This window comes from Meles meles, chromosome 1, assembly GCF_922984935.1.
Source record: "Meles meles chromosome 1, mMelMel3.1 paternal haplotype, whole genome shotgun sequence".
In the NCBI taxonomy this organism is placed as follows: Eukaryota; Metazoa; Chordata; class Mammalia; order Carnivora; family Mustelidae; genus Meles; species Meles meles.
In genome coordinates, this window is record NC_060066.1 from 12,859,168 (window position 1) to 12,885,487 (window position 26,320).

The 26,320-nt window shown below is 41.6% G+C and overlaps 1 long non-coding RNA gene across 1 annotated transcript in view; it reads right to left on the minus strand.

The window, feature by feature from the left end:
- Positions 1-7,414: 7,414 nt before the first annotated feature.
- The window catches only part of LOC123939652, a 101,022-nt gene continuing 82,116 nt past the window's right edge, over positions 7,415-26,320 (minus strand). Inside the window, exons 2-4 of the long non-coding RNA XR_006817954.1 lie at positions 24,042-24,151; positions 20,206-20,467; positions 7,415-9,671 (exon numbers count right to left, since the gene is read on the minus strand). This is a non-coding gene — a long non-coding RNA (uncharacterized LOC123939652). The remainder of the gene's footprint in view (positions 9,672-20,205; positions 20,468-24,041; positions 24,152-26,320) is intronic.

A 26,320-nucleotide genomic window follows, 5' to 3' on the forward strand; every position in this document is an offset into this window, starting at 1 on the left:
TCTATAAAAAAGATTTTCCAAACCACTAAGTAAGAAATAAGTATGTATTGGCCTAATTTGGCCCCAGTATGAGCTGTAAACCACGGTTTCCCACACTATCCATGACAGGCACAGACTTCTGCTCAGTCTTCATAAAGAAGATCCCTTGGTCCAATCTCAGACCTTGTTTCTTGGATTTTGCTCTTTGCTCTTGTTTGGACCACCTTCTCATTCCATTTACTAACTCACCAGTAATCTCTGCCCCCACTTTTAACACTGCTTTCTGGAAACCTCCACCATGCTCAGCACCTGATGCCTAATTTGTCCTCAGCTAGAGGAGGCTTGGCCACAGCATCTTTCAAAATGTCATCCCTGAGGCACAGTGAGCTTGCCTCATCCTCTCATCCCTCATCTGTGCCTAGGTCACTAGGGCAGGAGAGGCTAATAACCCAAGGTATAGAGTCATCCTAACCCCCACCACCACCGAAGAAATTCATCCCAGGAAATTCTTCTCACCACAAAGTAACTTCCTTTCAGGTCCACCAGCTTCCCTAATAGTGTGTACACCTAGAAGATACATTATAAGGTTTATAGTACAAGTGTTCCACCTGATTTTTCTGTCAGACTTGGTTTGACTTCTAGAGAAATAAAGGTCTTTAAACATAAGTGAATGACAGAAAGAAGAAAACAGCACTTCCTTTCACACGAGGGAGACTCAATGTGAAGAGCTAGAAGGAATGCTGAAAATGTTACAGTTGTGGAAAATGAGGATCAACAAGAGGAATGTACTTGTCTGAGTATCTTACTCTTAATTTCCTACGTATTTTGTTTGCCTTGTTCTCTGCCATGCCACACACACACACACACAACCAAACCCATGCACACACGAGCACACTGTCGCTGAAATTATTCTATCCAAAAATTCATTTGTATATATAAACCTCAGGTCTTAAAAATGTGACTATTTCATGGAGGACCAAACTATACACCAGACCTTTTTTTAATTAGATGGGTTTTCTCATTAGAGCACAGCACAGTGGAAAGAAAAGAGACTTTTGAGTCTGCTTTTGACTTTGGTTTGAAATGACTCTCTCTTATTCATTCACTATGTGACCTTGAGTGACTTATTTAATGTCTTTGGGTCTCATTTTCTTTTTCTGAAGAAGGAAGGTAGTCTCTTTCTCATGAGCCTGTTGAGGGTATTAAACAAGCTTCTGTAGTTAAAAGTTTCTGTCTTCTGGCTGGCACATAGTAGCGTCTTCTATAAATATGACTGTCTTTCCTTGAAAACAATGAGTTTCAGGAACTCTGAAGAAAACAGGGTTTAGTGAATGCTGTGGTGAGGTGAACTGAAGTAAACAGGCAAGAGGCCAACAAACCCTCAACAACAGACCTGTATTTGGGCTAACCACACCCAAATTCACACAACATGCAAGTAATATGCACAAAAGGAATAAAAACATAACTTGACCTCTAGGTGATGGAGGTATTTCTATACATCCAAAGTAGCATGCTTTCTCGATTCTACTAACATGGGAAGGTCTCCCTCAGGAGGCACTGATCACACCTGCCAAAGCCCCTTCCAGGCCTGCCGTGCAGTGCTCTTTGGTATGAAGAGACCACAGGGCCTATCCCTGAGGCTGAAGAGGAAGCAAGAGCCCTCTCATTTCGTGGAGCCTGAGAATCCCAGTCATTGCCCCAAGGGAGGTCACTGGCAGTCTTAGCCAAAGTGATCTGAGTAGGGATGAGCCATGATATCGAGTTCCAGTAAAACCCACAGAATGTTCTGAACTCATGACTAAGCCTGCACTAAATAAACAACCCTCCCCGTCTACCTCAGAAGGATGGCTATGTGTGGTATGGCCTAGTAATCTCTTTTCTCAAAAAAATGAAAGACCAAGAGGCTGTATTTTGCAGTTTTCAACATTCTTTTAACAATTGCATGTTCAGCCCCTATTTCATGCCAGTCATTGTGTCAAGTGGGGATATTATTAACCGTGTTCGGTGAAGCCCAGGGCGTCCTCAGGACCACCGTGGGGGTAAGGGGGGAGCCAAGAAGGCTGTGTCTGGCTGCCACTCCATTGAGTCAACCAGAACAGATTCCCTTTTATCTATTTTATTGGCCTTCCTCATAATATTTTATTGAAAAGATAAAAATGTTAAAAAAAAAAGAGTCCTTTTTTTTTTTTTTAAAGTGTGGAAACAGAATCTAGGCCAATGATATGAAATTAAAGGATGATGAACCTATTATTTAGAGCTAAAGAGAGAGAAAAGAAAACAACTGATATTTATCTTTTATTGTGTACAAGACAGCGTTTTCAATTAATCCTCACATAACCCTAAAAGTGAGAACTATTATTAGCACCATTTTGGAGAAGAGGGACTGAGGCCCAGAGGATTTGAATGAACGTGCCCAACTCAGCCAACAAATGATCTGGTAGATATTTAATCCCAGGAACGCTGGCGTTAGAACGTGTGCTCTTAACCACCACACTACGCTGACGCCTTCCAAAAATCTCCCTTGGTGACCACTTCCCACCTCCATCCCTGGACTTTGCCATACTCCATACTCAGCTTCTGCGCAAGGAGTGCCCCCTCAGAGAGACCTTCGCTGACCATCTCACCTAAAACAGCTTCCACTCCAGCCAGTCTACCTCTTTTTTTTTTTGTGGCTTTATTTTCTCTTTGTTCTTATCCCAAACTGAGAAATATTGCACTGTATTTGTTTCTGGTTTTTGTTTTCTAGAATGTCACCTCTGTGAGATCAGGGATGTGTAAGCTTTCAGATAATGGTCCTTCCCTGATAACCAGATTAGGAAATAAGTAGGCGAGGGGGTATAAGACTTGAAGAGAGAAAGATCTGGACTGGGAAAAGCAACACGGTGTAGGGTGTTAAACCAAGAATATAAGGTCAGCTTCAATTTCTATCACAGCTTTGCTAACAATTAGCTGTGTGACCACAAACAAGTTTTGGCTTCCTCATCTGTAATGGGGATAATTACTATAGACTCACATGCTGTCGTGAGGATCAAATGAAATAGTATGCATTAATAAATGGCTTGTATTGTTTACTTCATTCATTTTTTTCCCCTAGAATGGGTCTTGAAAACATAGCTAAGCACATAGCAAGCACTCAAATAAATATATGATGGACAATGGAATGTCAGGTCATAATTAATAATTAGAGAGGTCATGCTGTGTTATCGAAAAAATAATGATAAAAGAGTAAAGAGTCCAGCTATTACCCAGTTCTGCCATATAACTAGTTGTGTGCCCTTAGACAAGTCACCTTGCCTCTTTATCGCCCACATTTTCTCTTGGGTGAAACAAGAAGTTTGGACAGGCTGATGTGTAAGTTCCTTTCATCTCTGAAATCTATGAAATTGAAAACGTCCCACAGCTGATCTGGTTTCCATTGGATTTTCAGTAGCAAACCATCCTACCTGGATTGTTTTCAGGAATCTGAAATGACCTGTTAGGTTTTTAAGTTGCTCCCTGGGTTCTAGTCCAAATGGAAATTCTTCATACTACTCACATCACAGAGTAACTGCTGGTTGCTTGGCCAAAGCAGACTGATATTCACAATGGGCAATTAATTCACTCTCTTATCTGGGTCTCTGAGGGTCATTCTGGATTGGTGAGCCTCTTGACTGGTGGAAGGAATTCTATTACCCCTCATACTTACCCTCAGTGAATGAGAAAGGAATGAGATGTATCGAGGTTGTCTTGGAGACTTCTGTTCCAAGTCCACCTTGGGGAGTTCAGTAGTTTCCTTTCTGTTCCATTGGAAGGGCCATTGTTTCCTTTGACATGCTGATTTATTGGATGAGGCTGCTTGTTGCCAAAGATTTTGCTGGCTCAGAAAGTCATATTGGTGACCTGATGTGAGGGTTCTGTGTCCTTAGCCATCATTTCAAGAGCCATCATTTCAAAACAATTGATATTTTACCTTTGCCCTGTATTTAAAAGACCGCATAGCCACAATAACATCTAAGAATTCAACAGAGTCATTCTTTTTTTTTTTTTTTTTTTTTTGTGAATTTGTGTCCTTTGGTTGGTGGACTAGCAAACACAACTCACTCATAAAATATGGATTATCTGAAAACTCATTATAAGTCTCACCTTCTGTTTGATATTTTAAAAAAAAAACAACAATACATAGCACTTCTCAGTTTTTTAATCATTTTCACATATATTACTTGATCCTCAGAAAGGGGCATGGACATGGTATTATTAGCCATATTATTACAACCTCATTGTTCATATGTGGAAGCCGAGTCTCAGAATGTCTTTAAGAGTTGCCTAAATACACAGATGAAAACCTGAATTCAAGCCTGTGGCCCAGAGTTGAAGGAGAGTGAAGGTGATCAGAAAAGACTCGTGGCCAAAGTTCCTATGTCTAGCAAAACACGAGACAGTGCTTTTTACAGCAGCTTCCCAAACTTCTAACCCCCTAGGAAATACAGAAAATCTCTAGGGAAGGAGAAATGACAGAAGTAACCAGCAACTTACTTGCAAACATACTAATAAAAGCAAGACCTGAGCTGCTTTCTGTCCCCTATGGAAATTCAGCAGAACTACCTCGGTGCAAAGGTAGGAAGGGAGATAAGGACTCAGAAGGCACCTGCTAAGGAGTCAGCAGGATCTAGGTTGAAGACCCAGCTGTGACACCCACCTGACAGCTGTGTGAGTTTAGGCAAATGATTTCCTCTCTGTGTGCCTCACTTTCTTCAGGGACAAATAAGAATATCTCCCCATAAACTTATCATAAGAATCAAATACAGTAATGCACAAAAAGTGTGGGGCAGAGTGCCAGGAATGAAATAGAAGCTACAATTATGTGTGGTGGTGAATGAAACATTTCACCTCATTGGACCTCAGTTGTCTTATGTGTAAAATAAGGTGGTAGTTTAGAAATTCAGGGTTTTTTCTCTCAAGCTCTCTACATGAGTTATGACTATATTCTCTGGAATAGAAAGAGATAGATTGTTAACTATTTTAGAGTGACATGTCACTTATGAGTGAGTAGAAGGTGGCTGTGGTTATTATATCTCATTGATAATAAGGATAATATTTTAAAACCTATCTTTTATTAAGTGCCTGCTGAAATATATATTCTCTTATTATTTCCCCTTGAAAACCCCATAAAGCAGGGAATAGTAACTCATGTTACATATGTAGAGAGACTAAAGCACAAAAAGTTTACCTCACTTATTTAAAGTCACCTACCTCATCCATGGTGGGTTATACTGCGTCCCATATGACTCTGGCTCTCTTGCCCGTTGCAATCTCCTATGTTGGCTCTATTCATTAAAACTGCTATTTAATTTCTCTATATAATCTTTGTTTTCCTCATTCCATAGTAACCTCTCTTCCTTTGTTCATCCTTCTACTCAATAACAATGTAATGCATATTTAAATACATGTACCCACAGCTGCATTGTGTGCTTTTGTAAATGTGTGATCTGTTATTATCTACTTAAATCTATGTCTTTATTGCATAATTCAGCATTTTAGTATTTGCTTTGAAAAGTTTTGAGTCCCTTCTCTGCAAAGGTGCTGTATTAAATGACATTCATTATTCTTGCTAAATGTAGACAAGTCATGGTTCAAGTGAACTGGCAGGTAACTCCCATTATCCTTGGCACATTCCATCATATTCGTTATTCTCTGTGACATTTATCAACACAGCATTTAGACACTTTCAAGAAAGAAAAAAAAATCACTTTACATTCCAAGACATTTAACTAACATGTAGCCAAAATCTGCAGGTGAAAAAGTCACTTCTTTGCTACAAGTTACACGTGTTGCTTTAACTCTTTTGGAACACAATGAGAAGCTGTGAAAAAAACGTGCTAAGGATCACAGTGTCTGAGCTATCAAACCCACCTGCCATGACTTATGTTGCCTCATGCTTACGGTTATGCTCATGTTATTTTTTTTCTTTTATTCTTTTCTTTTATTTTTAAGTATTCTCTACATCCAACGTGGGGCTTGAACTCAAAACCCTGAGATCAAGAGTCACACCCTCTATTGACTCAGCCAGCAGGGCTCCCCTATTCATGCTATTCTTAATAAAAGATGACTTCCCATGTACCAAGGATATAGAGGTTGTGTTGACATTCTCCTAGGTGTCTTTGGCCTTTCCCTGTGTTATCTTCTTCATTCTTGTACAAAAGCTTAGTCTTCTAAGGGACACACCATCTGGTCTTGCTGCCTTTCAACTATCACGGTGGCTGGCATTTATCAGCCTCACTCCCTTACTCATGGAGAAATCACAGCCTGACTACTGCCCACTCTAGTCATTTTAGTGCTGGAGAGACAATCAATATTGTCGTAGGCCGCGGCCCCCAGAAGTTGATCCCAAGACGAGGATTCAAATGCAAGTAAATAATTTATGAAGGCAGTACTTCCTGGAGAACTTGGTAAAGAAATGGGGAAGCAGGGCAAGCAGGAGATCTCAGATGAAGTCCCATCCTTATCCTGCAGGGGATAGATTCCAATTCAGAGCCCAGAAAGCTGGTTGTTCCTATTCCCACACCCTTCAGTCGTTGGCCAAGGGCCACTCGGGGGAAGGAGGGAAGTTATTAACTCCCAAGGACTGTCTGTCCAGGACTGGAAAACTGTGTCAGCACCCTGAGGGCTGACCTCCAGGAGGAAGGTACAGCCCAATGAAATGGGGGCAGTGCTGGAGAAATGTAAAAAGGCATCCCAGGGAGTAAGAGTGAAGTACCACCACTAACCACTAGAGGCAGCCACATGGAGCAACCATCGAAAGTCTAACATAATTCCTTGATACTCCCATCCATTTGCTAGGGCTGTCCTAACAAGGTACCATGAACTGTGTGGCTTAAACAACAGATGTTTATTGTCTCATAATTCTGGAGGCCAGAAGTTCAGATGGCAGGGTTGGCTCCTTCTGAGGGCTGTGAGGGAGGGATCTGTTCCAGGGTTCCTTCCTTGGCTTGGAGAGGGCCATCTTCTCCCTGTGTCTCCTCCCATCATTGTCCCTCTCTACATGCCCCTATGTCCAAGTTTCCCCTTTGTAAAAGGACACCAGGCATACTGGATTAGGGACCCAACCCCACTCCAGTGTGATCTCGCTTAATTAAGTGCATCTACAACTACTCAATTTCCACATGAGATCACATTCTGAAGTACCAGGAGTTAGAACTTCAACATATGAAGTTTGAGGGGACACAATTCCACATCTCACAATATTTCAAAACTATAGTAAACCCTAATTCAGGCACCCCCTTCCATACCCACATTTAACTCTTCCTTTGTTCCATTCTGTTCACTGTACCTGTTCATTGTCTTTCTCACAACATTTAGTCCTTGGTGAACAAAACACAACATGGGGCAGTTAGAAAATGTAAATGGTATGAATATGATTTGCAAATGATAAGTTCCTGTGTGAGTTTTAATTGCCGTTTATTTTCATTTCATCAAGAAAAGAAATGTGCACGGAGCTCATATCTTGTATTTAGCTCAGATTTCCTGGGATTTCTGACTTAGAAAGCTTTTTAAGTACAGGATGGATTACGGGAATGAGAGAGTAATTGTGAGGGCATTGTAGTGTTACAGATTTTAAAAAAATGGGAGTTTAGATTAGGGAACCACAAAGGGGATGCCAAGAAGGCCAAGTGAGACCCACCCAGAAAGAACAGTCATACGACAGATTACATATTGAATAGGGACATCATGTGAAGAAAGGCAGATTCTGGCACCTTTACATTTTTTTTTTCCTGTATCAAATGCTATCGTTGATTTCAATCTTATTTTATTTATCATGTTCCTACACTGCCATGGGTTCCCCCTGACTGCCAAACAAAAGGCAAACGCTTCAGCAAAGTCCCTCCAAGCATCTGCCCACTCCTCAGCCTCGTTCCCCCCACCAACACCCTTGCTTGCACCTCAGCAAATGACTTGGAGCTGAGCCCTTCCTTCTGTTTCTTCCTGTTGCACCTGCTGCCCTCTTTCCCTGCAAAGTCCCTCCTCAGTGTTCGCTTGACAGAGGGAAGCCTGCTGCCCCTCCTCTCTTCTGGGGGTTGAGCCCTTCCTGCATTTATGTCACCCTCTGTGCCTGGAAGCCCTCGGTCACTGATCCTCTTAAAGTGGAATGCCATCATTTTTTATATGTGCCCCTCGTGAAATCATAAACTCCCCGAAGACAATTTCATATTGGACTTAGCTTGTGCCCACAGTTCTTGGCACAATGTCCCACCCTTGAATACGGTCAGGAAGTATCTGTTAACTGAATAAGTGAATGTAAACACAGACCAAATCAGAGGCTAGGTAATGCATTGCACCCTGTCAGAGAGATCTTTCTAGCACTGGGACATTAGTGACTATACTTTGGAGGCTATGTTTCAGATTTAAAAAAAAAATCTGAGAGAAATACCGATTCCTGAGATATGACTTCCTCATTTGCACCAGCCCCACCAAGCTGATGCATTAGGCCCTTGATTTAATGATCAGATATCTCCAAACATTGGCTGAGTTTCCAGAACACCTATGTGGGAAGCTCCTAATGTTCTCTGGTGTCCGGTGTGGATGCCCAAGGGCATCTCCACTGTGTGTGCACACCAGCTCTGAGAGAAGAGGCTCCTGGTACAGGAGAAACTCGTTATTAGCGAGACAAGCTCTCTCCTCGCTAATGAGCAGCTTCTCATATGGCTGAAGCTGCAGAACTTCAACAATTGCCCCATAAATTAGCTATTTTTTCCCACCCAATTAGGATATTCCTTTTCAAATTAGATAGGAAAGCTGACTCACCCCCAATCTTCCATTTTTCAGAAGGTCTCAAACACTAAGATCTGGATGGCTGTAATCAAGAAAGCAGAGTGCAGCAAAAAGACATTAATTTTAGAGACAGAAATCTGTGAATTTAAAATAAGCAATGCTAATTAATAGCTTCTTGACCTTGGGCAAGTTCTTGAAAATCTCACTTACCTCATCTGTGAATTAGGGGTAATAATAACTGACCTTACAGTATTTGGTAATGATTAAAAATGATGCAACCCACATTATAAGACCTAGCTCTGTGTTTCCCAACAAGGGTGTTGTTGACATTTGGGGTGGGGAAAATCCCCTTCTGGGAAGGTCTGCCGCATACACTGCAGGACAGTAAACATCTTTGGAAGCTGAACTCCAAATTCCAGGAGTGTCCCTGTCACTGTGACAGCCGCAAAGCCCCCACACCACACATACATTGCAAAAAGTCAGTCATAAGAAGAGAGAAAACTTCACAGGTGCTCCTCCGTGCTAGTAGTGTTCTAAGAACTTTACTTGATTCGTCACATTTAAGCCTCATAAAAACTTTGTGATGCCCTGGAAGGTTAAATCAGTTGCTGGGTTACACAGGTGGACAGTTGAGGATCTGGTTCGTAAGCTCCTGGTTCAGCTTCCACACTATGTAGGCTGGAAGCATGGTAAGTCCTCCACCCATGCTGCCTTCCTTTCCTCCTCTCCGTCTGGTTTCATTTCCAGTGCCTTTGGCTAACTCCTCAGAAAGCTGCAATTAGATTTTGTCCCCACATCTCTCCCAGCGGACTCCCAAAATGCAGGCTTCATTGGCCATAGTCCAATCTTGATGAGACTGAAACAACTTTTGTTGTTGTTTTGTTTTGGTGACACGTATCTCAGGGCCAAATTCATCTTGCTGTACTGTGGCCCCCTGAGGGTTTCCACTGGAAATAAATGAACAAAATATTAGCCTCCATGTTTTCCCTCTTATTTGGTTCTTCCCCTCCCTGTTATGGGTAGCACTTCTCACTCGGCTGATTTTTGTGATTGCCCCCTTCGGCTGGGAAGGGAAGAGTTCTGGACCCAATTCCAGTGTTGCCTGAAGAGCAGGTTCCCCACACATCTAAGCTCTTCTCTGACCCCAGCTGCGTGTCATACAATTAAGCTCAACTCCAACACTATCTCCTCAGGAATAGAGAGCTTCCACAAGTGAAGGGTTCAATTCTACCCAGCACCCAATTCAGAGGCCAATGACAAGTTCAGGTGTCACCTATGCTTCTGAACCACTGGCTAGAAATCAGAGGTTCGGTGACCCCCTCTCTTGATTCTACGAACTTGCTAGAGCAGCTCACAGAACCTAGAAACATTATATTTACTAGATCACCAATGTATTGTAACAGGCTAAGTCAAGAAGAGCCAGACGGAAGAGATGCACAGGGTGATGTGTGAGGAAAGGGCTCAGAATTTCTATGACTCTCTGGATACAGCACTTTCTCCCAGCTCCATGTGTTCACCAATCTGGAAACTGTCTGAGCCCTGTCCTTTGTGGTTTTTATGGAGGCTCCATTATGTAGGCACAAATGATTAAATCATTGGCCATTGGTGATGGACTCAACCGCCAGCCCTCTTCCTACACCCTAAGTGGGGCTAGAATGGAATCTCCAGTCCTCTAGCCCCCAGCCTTAAGTTACTTAATAAGCTACCAAAAATCACCTCATTCACATAATAAAAGACACCATAATCATTCTCCTCAGTTAGGAAATTCCAAGGGTTTTAGGAGCTCCAGTACCAGGAACCCAGGTGGAAGATCAAATATACATTTCTTATATAAATTACATCACAGTAGGCTTTCAAAATAAAGTCAGAGACACTTGTAAGTAATAGTCAGGAGTCCCCGGCCCTGAAGCTTACTAGCCCACATGATATGATGCAGAAATAGCTCCATCAACTCTAACATTGAGAGACCAACAAGCTGTTTGCCACCGGCTGCCTGTCAGTTGCTAGGAACAGATGTCACAGTGGGATTCAGGGTGGTAGGAGTGAGGGGTGGGCAGTCTCCCTGAGCGAAGGTGCTGGGGTAGGAAGAGCCCTGCACTAAGACAGGACTTCAGGACCTGAAGGAGTTCAGACTCCCTCTTATAACAATAGAGTATTAAAATAAATGACTCTTTATCTACTCTAAGATTCTCGTACATTCCAAAAAGTGGGCTGACAGTCAGTAAAGAGGCCACAAAGAAAGGAGTGAGAAACAGGTGGACAAAATACAGGGAGGCTCAATTCAAGGCAGCGGGGACTGAATGTCCATCTTGTGTCTCCGTCAGGTGGGCACTGGGAGTAAAGAGGTGAGTGACATCACACACCCCAGAGTAGCTCAAACCAACTCCTTAGTTACTGGTTTGAATTAATAACAAGGAAAAGTTTGTAGACTGTTTGATTTTTGTGTAATTTTGTAGAGGTGTCAGAAGACTTGACCTAAGTAGTCTTAAAAAGCAAAACTCAACCAAATAAAATTGAAGATCTAATTTGACTTTCTTAAGCAATTCTGGACTTGGGGAGCATCCCATCTAGCAAGAAGAGTTGCTCTGAGGAGTTGTACAAAATGGAAGGTTTTTATAGGAAGGAGAGTGGGGCAGGAAGTTGTTAGCAAAGGCAAGAAGGGATTGTTTCATCTTCTTTTGAGGGGAAGGGAATAGCAGGGTTTTTATCATGCAGAGGCCCTCACTCTTGCAGATCAGAAAATTTCCATCTGACTGTTAAAAGGTCAGGTTCCTTTGGTAGATTGGTTTGCTGTCTTGGGGAGCAAATGACTCCTTTTGGGGCTTTTTTTTTTTTTTTTAATAGAGGGCAGTGTTAGAATCATTGAGAGGTTGGCTTGGGAATGGAGGGAGCTAAAGACTGGCCCCAACGTTGCCATAGACTCCATTAGAGTGCCATCCCTGAGTATCATATAGTAGGTCCACATGGGGTCCTGCTAATTTTCTGGCTCTGATTTACATCTCCAGATTTCTGCTTTTCAGTGTTGGAACCTTGGATGTCTGTTTGCTCTCTCCCAACCTTACCTCCTTCCTCTGTACAATGTAAACAACATTACCTAAATCTCAGAACATGTTGAGTATGAAATGAGCTAATATGTATATATATATAATCAATGTATACACATGCACACACTTATTTATATATATAAATATATATAAATATATATATATATATATATATATATATATAAAGCGCTTTCCATATAATATAATTTGCTATGATTACTACTCTTTGAAGGACTCTCAGAAATCATCTCATGTAAACTCCTGAGGATACAGGTGCGGGAACTGAGATCCAGAGATGCAGCCACTTGCCCAATGTCATACTTGCCTGCTATTCATTCTGTTGACATCCAGTCCTCCAAAATCTCATATCCAACTTAAAATCAAAACAAGGAATAGCTAAGTGCCTCATACTGTGCTAGTTCTTTTCACAAGTAACCTCTGAGGATGAATATCATCATCTCCACTTTACAAATAAGTAAATGGAGACTTAGGTCATAAGGGACCTACCCAAGGTCACATAAATGGGAAATGATGGTGACAGAGTAGAAGTCACTCCACCAGCCTCTGTGCCTATTCCTTGTTCAACTAACTTATGTGGACAGAGATGACCCATTATGTGTAAAAAGTTTGATTATCTGAGTTCCAGAGCAGATACATCTTCAGTTTGAAAGGATAAACTCACTGATTTCATGGGTGCACATGGGTTCTTCAAAAGCCTTCAGGCAAAGGAGTTTCTGCCTTGGCCTGGACCCCCATTTCTGGTGACTGCTCATGTTGCAATTTCAGGATCATGGGAACTAAATTGAATCCCTGTAACATTAAAATGCCCAGAAGAATAATCAGACAAAAAGGGGGTTTCTTTATTTACTTAGCTTACACAGAGGTACCTTTGTTCCAGATAAGCCCCTGAGAAATGTAACCAACCATTGTAATTGCATTTATGTGTGAGGAGGCAAATCGTTTTCTGAAGGGGGAGTCTGGGTCTTCGAGAATTGTGCAGGGACCAAAAAGCAGAAAAATACAGTAAGTATTAAACAAAAACAAACAAACAAACAAAGAGATGGAAGGATTTTAACATTTTGCCAAAGAGATTGCTCTGAGAAGGTTTTAAAATCTATGTAGGGGAGGGATGCTTGCATGGCTCAGTGGGTTAAGTCTCTGCCTTCGGCTCTGGTCATGATCTTGGGGTCCTGGGATTGAGCCCTGCATCGGGCTCTCCACTTGGCTGGGAGCCTTCTTCCCCCTCTCTCTGCCTGCCTCTCTGCCTACTTATGATCTCTCTCTCTCTGTCAAATAAATAAACAAACAAACAAACAAATAAATAAATATCTTAAAAAAACAACTATGTAGGGGAGACTTGAACCTGTCAGCCAGGGCTTATTGGACCCAGAAATTAGTGAATCCTTAAATGTTAGAAATGAGCGGACTCTACGGCTGTCCCTTTCTAGATGGACACCCAGACACATCTTGCTTTTCTTGGCAATTATGACATGATGACTTTCAGGAAGGCATGGGCTTAGAATCATTTGCCAGAATAGGAATGAATTCACTCATTCACTCCATCATTCCATCATTCCATGCATTATTAGCTCTAATGCAATTTTCAGGCACCATGAATATTATACCCCTCCGAACAAGTCAACCTCCTGACCAGTTGCACCTTTGAACATATTTATAAAGTGATGACCAGAGGCTACCAAGCTGAACAAACTTGGGTGGCCGTAGGTAAAGATGGCTCCCCAACGTGGCTTCATTTTTCTTGTCTGCGGTATTACAACTAGGTGACCTCAGACCTCTTCCAGCTCTGACAATTAAAGATTTAAAAAATGGTCCCCAGGGAGAACAAAAGCCATGCCCATCGCCCATTAGATAACTGTGGTCTAGGACAATGACATGCCCGTGGCTTCCATCCATTAATTCATGAATCAGTTTCTCACTTACACTCCCATGACAGCATGTACTGAGCATCTCCGCATATCTCCTCAGAGATATGCCCAGGCTACTCTGTGAGACAGACTGTGTGCAGACACTGGCAGTCTCGTGTGGTTTCCTGTCCTACAACAATGAGAATGACTGGGACTCAGGAAGGATAGAAAAGTTTTTGTTTTTTGTTTGTTTGTTTTCTAAGACTTTATTTATTTGAGAGAGAAAGACACAGAGAGAGTGTGCACAGGCCTGGGGAAAGGGCAGAGGGAAAAGGAGAGGCAAGCTCCCTGCTGAGTCCCAGATCATGACCTGAGCTGAAGACAGAAACTTAACTGACTGAGCCACCCAGGCACCCCTACAAATAAGTTTTTTAGTGGAGAAAGAAATAAGAAGAGAATGGGTCTTGCATAGAACCAAGAATGAGGCAAATCTCTACACAATTATTTACGGGTGAATGTGAACATGTTTTCCTTGTTACTAAGCCTGGTGTCCTTCCTACTCTATAAGTGTGGTGATAACACTACTTAGTAGTAATAATATTTCTAAAAGTGTTTGGGAGGCTCCATGAAATAATTGTGGCAAAATAGTGTTAGACTGTAAGGACGTCTGAAAATCCTGTGTTTTTATGCTTACTCCCTTCTTTTCCTGATCCCTAGGACAGAGCACCATACTAATTGAGTTTGCTTAGAAACTCTTAGTTGACATTCTTTCTTCATAATTTTAATGCCATCACCAGCCCGAAATAGTGAAATCACCAGATCCATTCTCTCCCCTTAGAGGTTTCAAAATCTCCTCACCACTTAAGGCCATCCTTTTACAACCTCCCAGGGTCTGAGAGAGGATTAGCTCACATTTATGACCACTAATGCACCCTGCCCACTTGGAGGGTTGAGGCTGATAAAACAAATCCCTAGCAATTGATTTCCCTCCAACTTTAAGTTCACAGTGCTCTATCTTCCCCACCCTTGTGTGTTATCTCGGAAAAATAAGACTTCCTTATGCTCACTGAGTTGCTGGAAGAGAGGAAGAAAAAAGAGCTGAAATTGGTAGGATGGGTTCACAGAAACTGGAATTGCGGAATGAGGCACAAGACGCAGCTCCAGCCACTAGTAAGCTGTGTGAACTTGGCTAAGCCATTTAAGGACCCTGAACCTCAATTTCTCCATCCAGTTTCACAGCATTACTGTGAAGATCAGAAAAAAGAGATGATGTACATAAAAATATTTTGAAAACTCTAAAGCCCTGTACAAACCTTAGCTGGGAGGTGTCAACATTGATAATGATTGAGCTGTATCTTGCAAAAGCACCAAAATGAATGTGTTTTATTTATTTCTCATGACAAACTCATGAATTTGAGTTCATGAGTGGGACTCATGTCATGTGGGAGAGTGTGACCATGTTTGATGATGGTCCTGTGGTGCCACAGAAGTGGAACTCATGGAGGTCTTAATGACATGGCTACCTTTCATAGTTTGGTGGTAAAAAGGCAGAAAGCCCTCCATTTCTTTGTTTTTCCAACCAGGCGGCACACCTACTCTTTGCTGAAGATATGAATCCTTGAATTCTCCACACCCCCGTGGGAACCAAAGCAGCATTCCCTTAGCCTATTTACTGGTTCAAGGGTAACTTCAATTGGTTCAAGGGTAAACTTCAACAGAAAGCAACATAAACTGAGTCAGGCTCATCCTTCTCCTCCCTGTTTATTGAATGTGGATCAGCCCTGTATTCAGACTTTAGGCAGATACCCGATGACTTCTCTGAGCCTCTTTTATGCACCTTATATAAAGTTCTATCATGACAACCACCAGTATGACTGCATTGCTAGTTATCTGTCAGACCCGTGCCATTAGACACTAAGCCCCTCAAGGGCAGAGACCTGCAATGGAAGTCGTGACACATGGTAAGTAACTAATAAGACTAGTCTGAATCTATACATCAATGAATGTGAGAACCGTGAGTGAGTGGGTGATTGGATAGATAGACGAATATGTCCTGGCCGCCTAGAACACAGGGCAAAGAAGTGTATGCTGTCTTTCAAAGGAAGTTTGACTTTGGTGTCAGAGAAGATGCTTCAAGCGGCTTGACTTCTACATCTACACTGATGCGCCTTCACCATGGACAACCTCTTGTTTATTTTATATTCACTTCAATGTTTCTTCAAGTCCTCAGGTTCAATTCCAAGTCTGGCTCTGATCCCTGAGACCCATCTGTTGACCTCTGCATATTGAGCCTCATGAGGGCAGTTGCTCTGGGCTTTGGCTATTGTGGTCTCCCATGAGCGTCCCTTCCACCTCATAACACAAAGACCAGGGAAACTGGTACTCTCTGGAGGTGCTCATGTCAATCAGATTTACCCTCAAACATTCTCCCTGCTTTGTCCTGCCTGTCTGCCCTAGACTACAGAGAAACCCCAACTCAGCTACTTAGAGCTGAAGTCATTCTACTACCCAGGTCAGCAAATCATGGCCCATAGGCTAAATCTGGCCTGTCATGTGTATTTGTAAATAAGATTTTATTGGAATATAGCCCTACTCATTTGTTTACAGACCATCCACAGCTGTTTTGCACTCCAGTTGCAGAGTTGAGTAGTTGTGACAGGGAACAAATACACAAATACACAAAGCCCATTACTACCTAGCCCTTTACAGAAAAAGTCTACCGAACTCTTCCTTGTAAACTAACCCAGGTGTATAAGTTAGTTGGATAAAGCTCTGATAGATTTGGCTCTGGATTTAGTCGTGAGTAGTCAACCATGCTTATTTTCATAACTGCTCTGAACTTCGACACTACCAAGAGAGAAAGACTTTGTTGGTATGGGCCAATTGTCTGGTGGAACTCGAATAATCTATAAAGGAAGAAAGGAAGGAAGGGGGGGAGGAAATGGGAAGAGAATGCATCAGTAGATGGTTCTGTCACAAAAAGATCAATCCAGGGCTCATCAGAACAACCCTGTAAAGTGAAAAGAATATGAACAAACCTTGGTTCTCTACGTGGTTTGAATACTTATCACCTGAGTGACTGTATATGGGTCATTTATCTGAGTCTCAGTTTCCTCATCTGTAAAATGGTTAGAATTTTCCAGATACAAAGTATTTCAGATACATGTACATAAGGCAAAGAGGAGAGATTATGCATGCCTTGGAAACTGAACAGTGGTCTTCCTAAGACACCTTTCCCTGGGCATCCTTTCTCTTCCGTACCCCACTCACAAGGAGTTGTTCCCATGGGCACTTTCTATTTTGACATTTTGATGTCAGAATGACGTCAATAATTGCAAATTAGGTGCCTGTATGTGTTGTCACCAGCCCCAAAAATGTGTGGATTAGAAGTAGCAGGGAGTAAATCACTGACATGGCAGGCACAGGCTGGAAACCTAATTGAACCGAATGCCATTCACACAAAGGAAAATCTGGGAATCCTGCCAGCGTCTTTCCAGAATGATAATTTTTCATTTAAATTCACCCCACTTTCCCCCTTCAAGGCACACCTCCTTCTCTATCATCATCTGAACTATTGAATTGTTCCTCTCCTCCCATCCTTGTGGTAGAAGCAACTGGATTCTTCCTGGACCTTCCCTAAGATGCTATATGTGGACACCTGCAAATCAATGTGGTGAGCATTGTGTACCTGCTTCAAGGCCTGAAGAGTCATGGGGACAGGAACATGGAGAGCTTCATCTGAGCTTCCAGGATGTCATCAGAGCCCTAGGGCCTAAGGTAGAGTGAAACTGTTTTTAAGTTGATATGGCCCTAATGGTTCTAAGACATACTGGTTTTTCCAGGCCCAGTGATGGAATACCTTCTGCAAGAGAGTAAGAGGTTTAATCTCATGGCCACTGATTGGTATGGAGTGAGCATGAAGGTACTTCATGACTCTCAACATTTCATAAACAGAACATCATCTACAGGGATTAGAGAGTGTGTATATTGTCTGAAATTTAAAAGCCAAAAATACCATTTGAGTTAAAAAAACATGTAATCGAACTTTTAGCAAGGATAAATTGAACTCATAGTTCATGTTAAAACAACATACACGATGTACAATCTTAAAAATTTGCCAACAAGCTTAAAGATCTAATTCTTTATTAATTCAACACATTCAGCAAATATATTTTAAGTGCTTATTATTAGTCATAATTATATAAATTAACATTTTATAAAACTTTAAAGTTTCTAGAGCATTTCGTCTCATCAACTCTTAAAAATTCTCTGAAGGAGGAATTACTGCATTCCTTATTTTACAGACAAAGAAAATCGTTCTTCAAGAATAAGATAATTTGGGCGCCTGGGTGGCTCAGTGGGTTAAGCCGCTGCCTTCGGCTCAGGTCATGATCTCAGAGTCCTGGGATCGAGTCCCATATCGGGATCTCTGCTCAGCAGGGAGCCTGCTTCCTCCTCTCTCTCTCTGCCTACTTCTGATCTCTCTCTCGCTGTCAAATAAATAAATAAAATCTTTAAAAAAAAAAAAAAAGAATAAGATAATTTGTTCAAGGTCATGTGATCAAAGGATCACATCCCTAGAAAGTGATGAAACTGTGAAAGGAATGTATGTCTTTTGACTCCAAATCCCCAAATTAATGTGTACCCACTCTCCCCGGCCTTAGCTATATTCACTAGAATTCTGTATCTTAGTTCTAGAGCCTCCTGTCTGTTCTTCACATTCTGATGTTTATTATTTTCTGGAACCTATTTTCACAGAAGTATTTCTCATTTCAGACCTTCAAGAGTCTAGTGCCTAAAGTTGCCTCCAGAATCAACTCTTGAAATCAAGGGGTCATCAAATATTTCCTGTAAGAGTCCAGATAGTAAATAGGTTAATCTTTGTGGCCCATATGGTGTCTGTCATAAGTACTCAATGCTGCCATTGTATTGGGCAAGCAGCTATGGACAATCCATAAACAAATGTATGGCTGGGTTCCAATAAAACTTCACTTACAAAAATGGACAATGGATCAGATTTGATGAAAAGACCATACTTTGCTCTCCCCTTTGCTGCAGACCTATAATGCTTTCTGATAACCTCTTAACTAGTAACAATTCTCCAAATTAAGATTTTTATTAACTGTTCAACATTCTAGTCATTTATGGAAAATGCTGCTGTTTTCTACCCTTTGTGTCCAAGAAAGCATATGTCAATTAGAGGGGGAAACACTACACAATAAGGGCCCAAAGGATGACAAGATAAGTGTGTACTAGCACACAAGCAGAGTAGTAGGTCAGCTCCTCCTGATCATGGTAGTAGAAAAAGGGCCTCATAACTGCTTTTTTGTGATGGGTAAATCTAGAATGTAAGGGACTAAATCAAGAAAAGGAATGATCACTTTTAAGTGTTTATTATGAGCCAGCCACTGTACAAGACATTTCATATATTTCATAATTCTCAAAACCATTATTTTATACCCTTTATAGCCGGAGAAACAGAGCTCTGGGCTACTTAGCCTCTTGTCCAAGTCCAGACAATTAGCAAGTGGTGAAACTGGAATGCAAACCCACTCTTGGCTAATTCCAAACTACACATTCTTTTGAGTTGAGGTGGGGCCCACTTAGGAATGAACTAACCTCCTTCATTACAAGGAATTCAGGCTCTTCTGCATCCCCAGCCCTAAGCACAGAATACTCAGGATACACAGAATACTCTAGACAAATTTATTATAAAGATATCGTTGAATACATGGTCATTGTCTTCGACTTCTACTGGCAATGAAAGGTAGAGCTGAATATTTTAACTCACCAGAATAATTTATTCTGAGCCCTTGTCTCTTCTGTTGTTGACCAGCTCAATTAAAAAGGCTTTATGGTCATATAGGAGGGAAAAATAGATCATTATCCCATGTGATTAATGAGTCAGCAAAACCAACATCATGAAACTGAGTCAGCTGTGGGCTAAATCAGAAGCCAAAGCAGGTTCCAGGACAACCGAGACATTTCCCAGAGCTAATAAACAATAATGATGCATGGTTTGATGTCTGGGTAAAAGTGCAGGGAAGATGCTCGTACTTAATAACATATGTCTCTATCGTACAGCATTTCTATTTTTTCCTGTAGCCTGGAAAACAGAGATCAGAGACCAGGAGATGGTAGACTCTTTTCTGAAGCAGTTGTTATTTCTGATGAATTTCCATAATTTTATTTCTTTTTTATAGTGGTGTGGGAACCTTGATCTAAATAAATCTTTTGTCTAAAGATTATGTATTCATACAATATCAAATAAAAGACAGTAAGCCAAACTCTCTTGGGTTTTAATCCAAATCCAGGATGGAAACAAAATTTACCTTTATTCCTATTTAGTTTAGAATATTTGGAAGAGTCAATTATTTATTATTCTACACTATTATTTCCTGAACTATATTCTTCAGACAGTTGGCATCCTGAGAGAAGCCCATGGGGAGGAGTTGGAAAAGAAAAGTATGGAATGTTTTCAATGGCTAAACATTTCAGGAAGTGTACAATTATCTGTTACTATACAACAAATGACTCTGATGATTGACAACTTAAGATCACATACTCATTACTTCACAGGTTTGGGGGGTCAGGAGTCCGGTCTCTGGTTAGCAAGACACTTCTTGTTCAAGGTCTCACATGAGGTTCTAGTGAGGTTGTCAGTGATGGCTTTAATCCCCTCAGGGCTCCATAAGGGCTGAAGAATCCATTTCCCACCTCATGCATGGCTGCTGGCAACCCTAAAAATCTACCTCCAAGTGTACACACATGTTGTTTGTAGATCACCTTGTAGTTGCACCAGAAGCTTCCTCAATGATATGATAGCCAATTGTCCTAGAGCCGGAAAGAAAATCAGAGAGTGCCCCAGACAAACAAACAAACATACAAAAGAACAACAACAACAAAAAAGGTCTTTTTATAACCCAATCTCAAAAGCGACATCTCCTACTCTTGCCATATTATATTTGTTAAAAGCAGATCGAAGTCCAGGTTATATGCAAGGCAAAGGATTGTACAAGGTTATAAATGCCAGGAGGTGGGAATCAGTGAGGACCCTATCAGGAACTGTATAGCACAGAAATGCTGAGTTAAACAACATTAAAAGGTTTCTTAAGCACAAAATCTCTCAAAGCATTTTATTACACAAATGTGTTTTGGGACCTCTCCCAAAGGTTATTCGAGCAGGAGTCAGGAAACTCTCCTTTGGAATGTCTAATAGTGAACATTTTAGAGGTGTGGGTCAGAAGGTCTCTGTCCCAATTACTCAGTTCTTCTGCATGAAAGCAGCCATAAATACACAAATTGGTTATTCTCTCCATAAACAATGTTGTCAATAATATATCTATATCACCTTACACCAGTTAGAATGGCCAAAATTAGCAAGACAGGTAACAACGTGTGTTGGAGAGGATGTGGAGAAAGGGGAACTCTCTTGCACTGTTGGTGGGAATGCAGGTTGGTGCAGCCACTTTGGAGAACAGTGTGGAGATTCTTCAAGAAATTAAAAATAGAGCTACCCTATGACCCTGCAATTGCACTACTGGATATTTACCCCAAAGATACAGATGTAGTGAAAAGAAGGACCATCTGTACCCCAATGTTTATTGCAGCAATGGCCACGGTCGCCAAACTGTGGAAAGAACCAAGATGCCCTTCAACAGACACATGGATAAGGAAGATGTGGTACATATACACGATGGAGTATTATGCCTCCATCAGAAAGGATGAATACCCAACTTTTGTAGCAACATGGACGGGACTGGAGGAGATTATGCTGAGCGAAATAAGTCAAGCAGAGAGAGTCAAGTATCATATGGTCTCACTTATTTGTGGAGCATAACGAATAACATGGAGGACATGGGGAGATGGAGAGGAGAAGGGAGTTGAGGGAAACTGGAAGGGGAGATGAACCATGAGAGACTATGGACTCTGAAAAAGAACCTGAGGGTTTTGAAGGGGCGGGGGTGGGAGGTTGAGGAACCAGGTGGTAGGTAATAAGGAGGGCACGTACTGCATGGAGCAGTGGGTGTGGTGCAAAAAACAATGAATACTGTTATGCTGAAAAGAAATTTAAAACAAGTGAAAAAAAAGAATACATCTATATCTTCTATGTATATGTGTATATATGCATGTGAGTGTAGATATATACAGATAAATTAAAGGAGTAGTTGAAGATAAATGTGTAATCAAATTTTTTCATATATGTACAAGGAAATTAACACTTTTTAAAATGTAAGTATAAATATCTAACAGTAAAATAAATAAAATTGTTATACGGGAGGGGAAAATACATAAATTGGTGTAACTGAGTTTCAACAAAACTTTATTTGTAAAAACAATCTATTTTGTCACCCCCTGGATTAGGGGATGTGGCGTTAGCTGGTAGTATTTAACAATAACAACTTTTGTCATAGAATCCCTCTCCCACAAAACAGAATGAAAAGCTGCCATATACATATCTGTGATTTTATCAATAAATGCAAAGATGTCAGCAAGAAGGAAAATGCTTTAATCATGCCAGAGTAAGTATCATAGTTTCTCCTCTTTGTTTAGATTCACGGAACACTTTAGGGTCACTTAGGGTTCTTGAAACTCTAGATTCTTAATTTCATGAGGGAAGAATCCACATCTCCCATCTTACCTACCACCATACTTCTCATGTCTAGCACAGGGCCAGAGACCCAATAGGTACTCAACATTTTTGAATGATGGGTAGATGGCTGAAATAATCCCAGCCTTTCATATTGATATTATCTTTCTTCTTTTTCATGATTGATGTTCTTACCTACCCAAGTGTTCACATTCCAATACATAAAGTGTCCTGACCTGCAGCTGAACCCCTTCCCATAGCATCTCCCTTCTTTCCTGCTATCAGCCTACCCCTGAAGCCTGCAAGTCAGAATTACTATCATGGATGGATTCAGCATGGGGTTGTTGGCCCTTGGTCTCAGCTTCCTCACATGAAGACTGAGGAGGACAGGCTGGCAGGAAGAAGAGAAGAGAAGAGAGAGAGATGAGAAAGAAAGAGCATTAGGTTTTTTTTTTTTAAGATTTTATTTATTTATTTATTTGACAGACAGAGATCACAAGTAGGCAGAGAGGTAGGCAGAGAGAGAGGAGGAAGCAGGCTCCCTGCTGAGCAGAGAGCCCGATGCGGGGCTCGATCCCAGGAACCCGGAATCATGACCTGAGCCGAAGGCAGAGGCTTTAACCCACTGAGCCACCCAGGTGCCCCCAAAGAATTAGGTTTTGAAAGCTTGCAAGTCATCATGAGAGAGCCAGGTACTGCTCTGCATGGTATGCTGTTTAGTACTTAGAGCACAATTTTAAAATGGATATTACGGGGGCACCTGGGTGGCTCAGTCTGTTAAGCATCTTATTCTGGCTCAGGTCATGATCTCATGGTCTTGGGATTGAGCCCCAAGTCGGGAATCCTTGCTCAGCGGGGAGTCTGCCTGCTTGCCCTCCCCGACTCATGCAATCTCTCTCATGAATAAATAAAATAAAGAAATAAAATCTTTTCAGAAAATTAGTTAATTAAAATGAGCATTACTGACTCCATCTTACAAATAAGGAAAGAGTCTTAGAGAGGTTCTGTGACTTGATGGTGACACAGTTAATTAAGGACAGAGATGAAGGATAAACCTGGTCTAGACTAACCCTAAAGCTCATTCCCTAAAACACACATCCTGTTTGCCTGGGACAGCCCCAATATCCACCCGTTGTCCTGGCACAATTATTAAAATCATCACTTGTACTCTGAAGGTGTCTCATTTTTAAAAGATATTATCTGCCTATAACCTTCTGACTCCCTAGAGATAGCTCTGGTCTTGCCATGGATACAAATCCGTCAGAGGTCATGGCTAGGATTTTACCCTAGAACCGGGGGCATGCCAACAAGGAGCGCACTGATTGCTTTTCAAACTTGTCTGTGGAGCTCTTGCTAGGCCACTGGCTGTTATATTATACATATTACAGTGGGGGCAGGGCAGTTCATGTAGTCTGAAATGCCACTGAAAAGGCATGTGCACAGGTGCATGTACGCAGAGATAGGCAGACACACAGGGATTTATTTTTAAGCCACCTTCCAAAGTATTTTGCTTCCATTTGCCTCATGGAACATGTTTTGAATACAGTCATTTCTGCACTTGGATTCTGGTACCAAAAAAGTTCCTCCTTTTCCCCCTATAGTCATCATTACTGCTTCTGTTCTGGATTAATTTTGTCGACTTAGAAGTGGACATAACAGATTCCTACTTTGGACTTGACTTGGGAGTGCCTCCCTTCCTTGGACTTCAATGTGCAGTTACCATTCAGTACATCAATCTCACCACATTGTTGATAACTCTTTTATGATATTGGTCCTTTTCCATCTAACAGGACAGTTCGTTTGTGATCTTCTTCTCACCTCTAATCAGGATGCTCAATGTTTTTACAGCACGTCACAGTTGGCTGAGAGTGTCCCATAGAATATTGTATTTGATCCTTACAACCACCCTCACAGGTCGCTCAACTGATCTGCATTTTAGAGATGAGAAAACTGAGATTAAGAAAGGTTAAATGAGTCACGCAAAGTCACACAGTGAGTAAAGTTGACAAAGTTGAGACAACTTGAAGAAAGGGATGAAATATGATCCATATCTATATTCTGCAGAATGCCTTCTTTATTGCACACATGTAAGACGTTTATGTTTAATGACTGGCTGAATTAATGAACAAGTATATAGGATTTTTTTTTTTCTAATTGGCTTTGGTCTCTGTCCTAACTGGGGCAGGATTTGAAATCATGTCCCATGAGAAATGATGGAAGGACATGTTTTGATTGGGGGAAATGTCTCAGGGTGAGGAATGCAGTAGGGAAGAATTGAGAGCCACCACGTGCAAAAATGAGTGGAATTCAGCTCTGTATCACAGGGGATATATCTGGAATTGTACGGATGTCAAAGGACTTCAGGTCATTATAGGGACACACGTTCTAGCTAATAGAATTGTCTAGGCTTTACAAGACTCTCATGAGGAAGTGAGGTCTCCACTCCAGAGGATATCTTAACAGGAGCTTGACATCCTTGGCTAGAACACGGTAAAGGGGATCCAAGCATCGCCAATAGTAGTTGAAGTGTCTGATGATTATTTCAGTCCCCTCTGACAGTAGGAGTTAGAGACTTTCTTCTACATGAATTTTGATTTCATGTGTCATTTAGTTGTCTCCTTCATGTGTCTCTAGGCTGTCCGATTGACACGTTGCTGAGCATTCTGCAATACTGACACAAGTGTCCATGAATGCACCACTTTGTTCTGTCTCCCGGCAACCATTCTTGTTTTGATGTCAAAGCATCCAAGCCTTAGCCATGCATATAGTAACAACAGGTGTAAACCATTTAAAGATGGCTGCATCATCGTCCCAAAAAACTGGGATTGATGTCACTGGGACAGGCTGCTTGGAGACTATTCATTGCAGGAGGGCTTGGCCCCTTCTTCAGGTCCAGAGTCAAGGAGTCAGGACTCGGGAAACAGTTGAAAGGCACTTTTCGAAACCCAGGCCCATGGGGAGAAGGAATTGTAACCAGTATATCTTTTTCAGGTTAACCTGAACACAAAAATTATCTCACTGACGGTGGGAAAAAAACTGGCAAATGAGCAGTGAGGGATGGTAAGACTGATGAATGTGCAGGTCTCACTGGATAGGAGGTCAGATACATGTGACTCATGAAACAAAGCACAATAAAACTGGTTAAGGATTTTAGAGATTATACGGATGAAGAAGGTGAGGCACAGGGAGGGGAATTGACTGATCCACAGTAATACATGGAACCCAGAAACTTGCACACCTGATTCCTATGCTCTCCAGCCTACAATATCCTAAGCCAGAACCCAAGGACTGCACTGTTTATAGTAGTGGAGAGCACCCCAACACCTTGAACATGGGAGGATACTGAAAATTTCCAATATCAGATACAGTTGGGTAATTTGTCTCTCCTAAATCTTATTTCTTTTATCTACAAAGGCAGGACTTGTCAGTGATTCATTTAACTCATGTTCACTATATGCAAGGGAAGGAATCAGCCTCAGTGATGAAGAGAACGACTCTGAGTTCAGACTGACATGTCCACACCACGGGAAGCTCTAAACCCTGCTGAACTACAGCGTGCCTTTTGGGTTCTCGCCGTGTGCTCAGTCCCATTCTAAACCCTTAGCATGAATTATTTCATTAAAACCTTAACCAAGGGGCACCTGGGTGGCTCAGCGGGTTAAGCCTCTGCCTTTGGCTCGGGTCATGATCTCAGGGTCCTAGGATCCAGCCCCACATTGGGCTCTCTGCCCAGCAGGGAGCCTGCTTCCCCCTCTCTCTCTGCCTGCCTATCTGCCTACTTGTGATCTCTCTCTCTCTGTCAAATAAATAAATAAAATCTTAAAAAAAAAAACCTTAGCCAAACTCTGAGATAGTTCTATAATTATCCCTATTGTATGCGTGCAGTAACAGAGACCTCCAAAAGTTAGGCAATGTGCTGAAACTCAGATAATTAAGGTAAAGTCCTACACACACAGAGTAAGTTCTCAGCATATATTTCTCTCTTCCTATAAATATTTCTTCTTCCTCAAGCATCACCACCAAGACCATAGCTCTACTAAATATCTCTCACTTCATGTTGGGGGCCAGGGATGTATATCTTTTAACCCTCAGTAGCT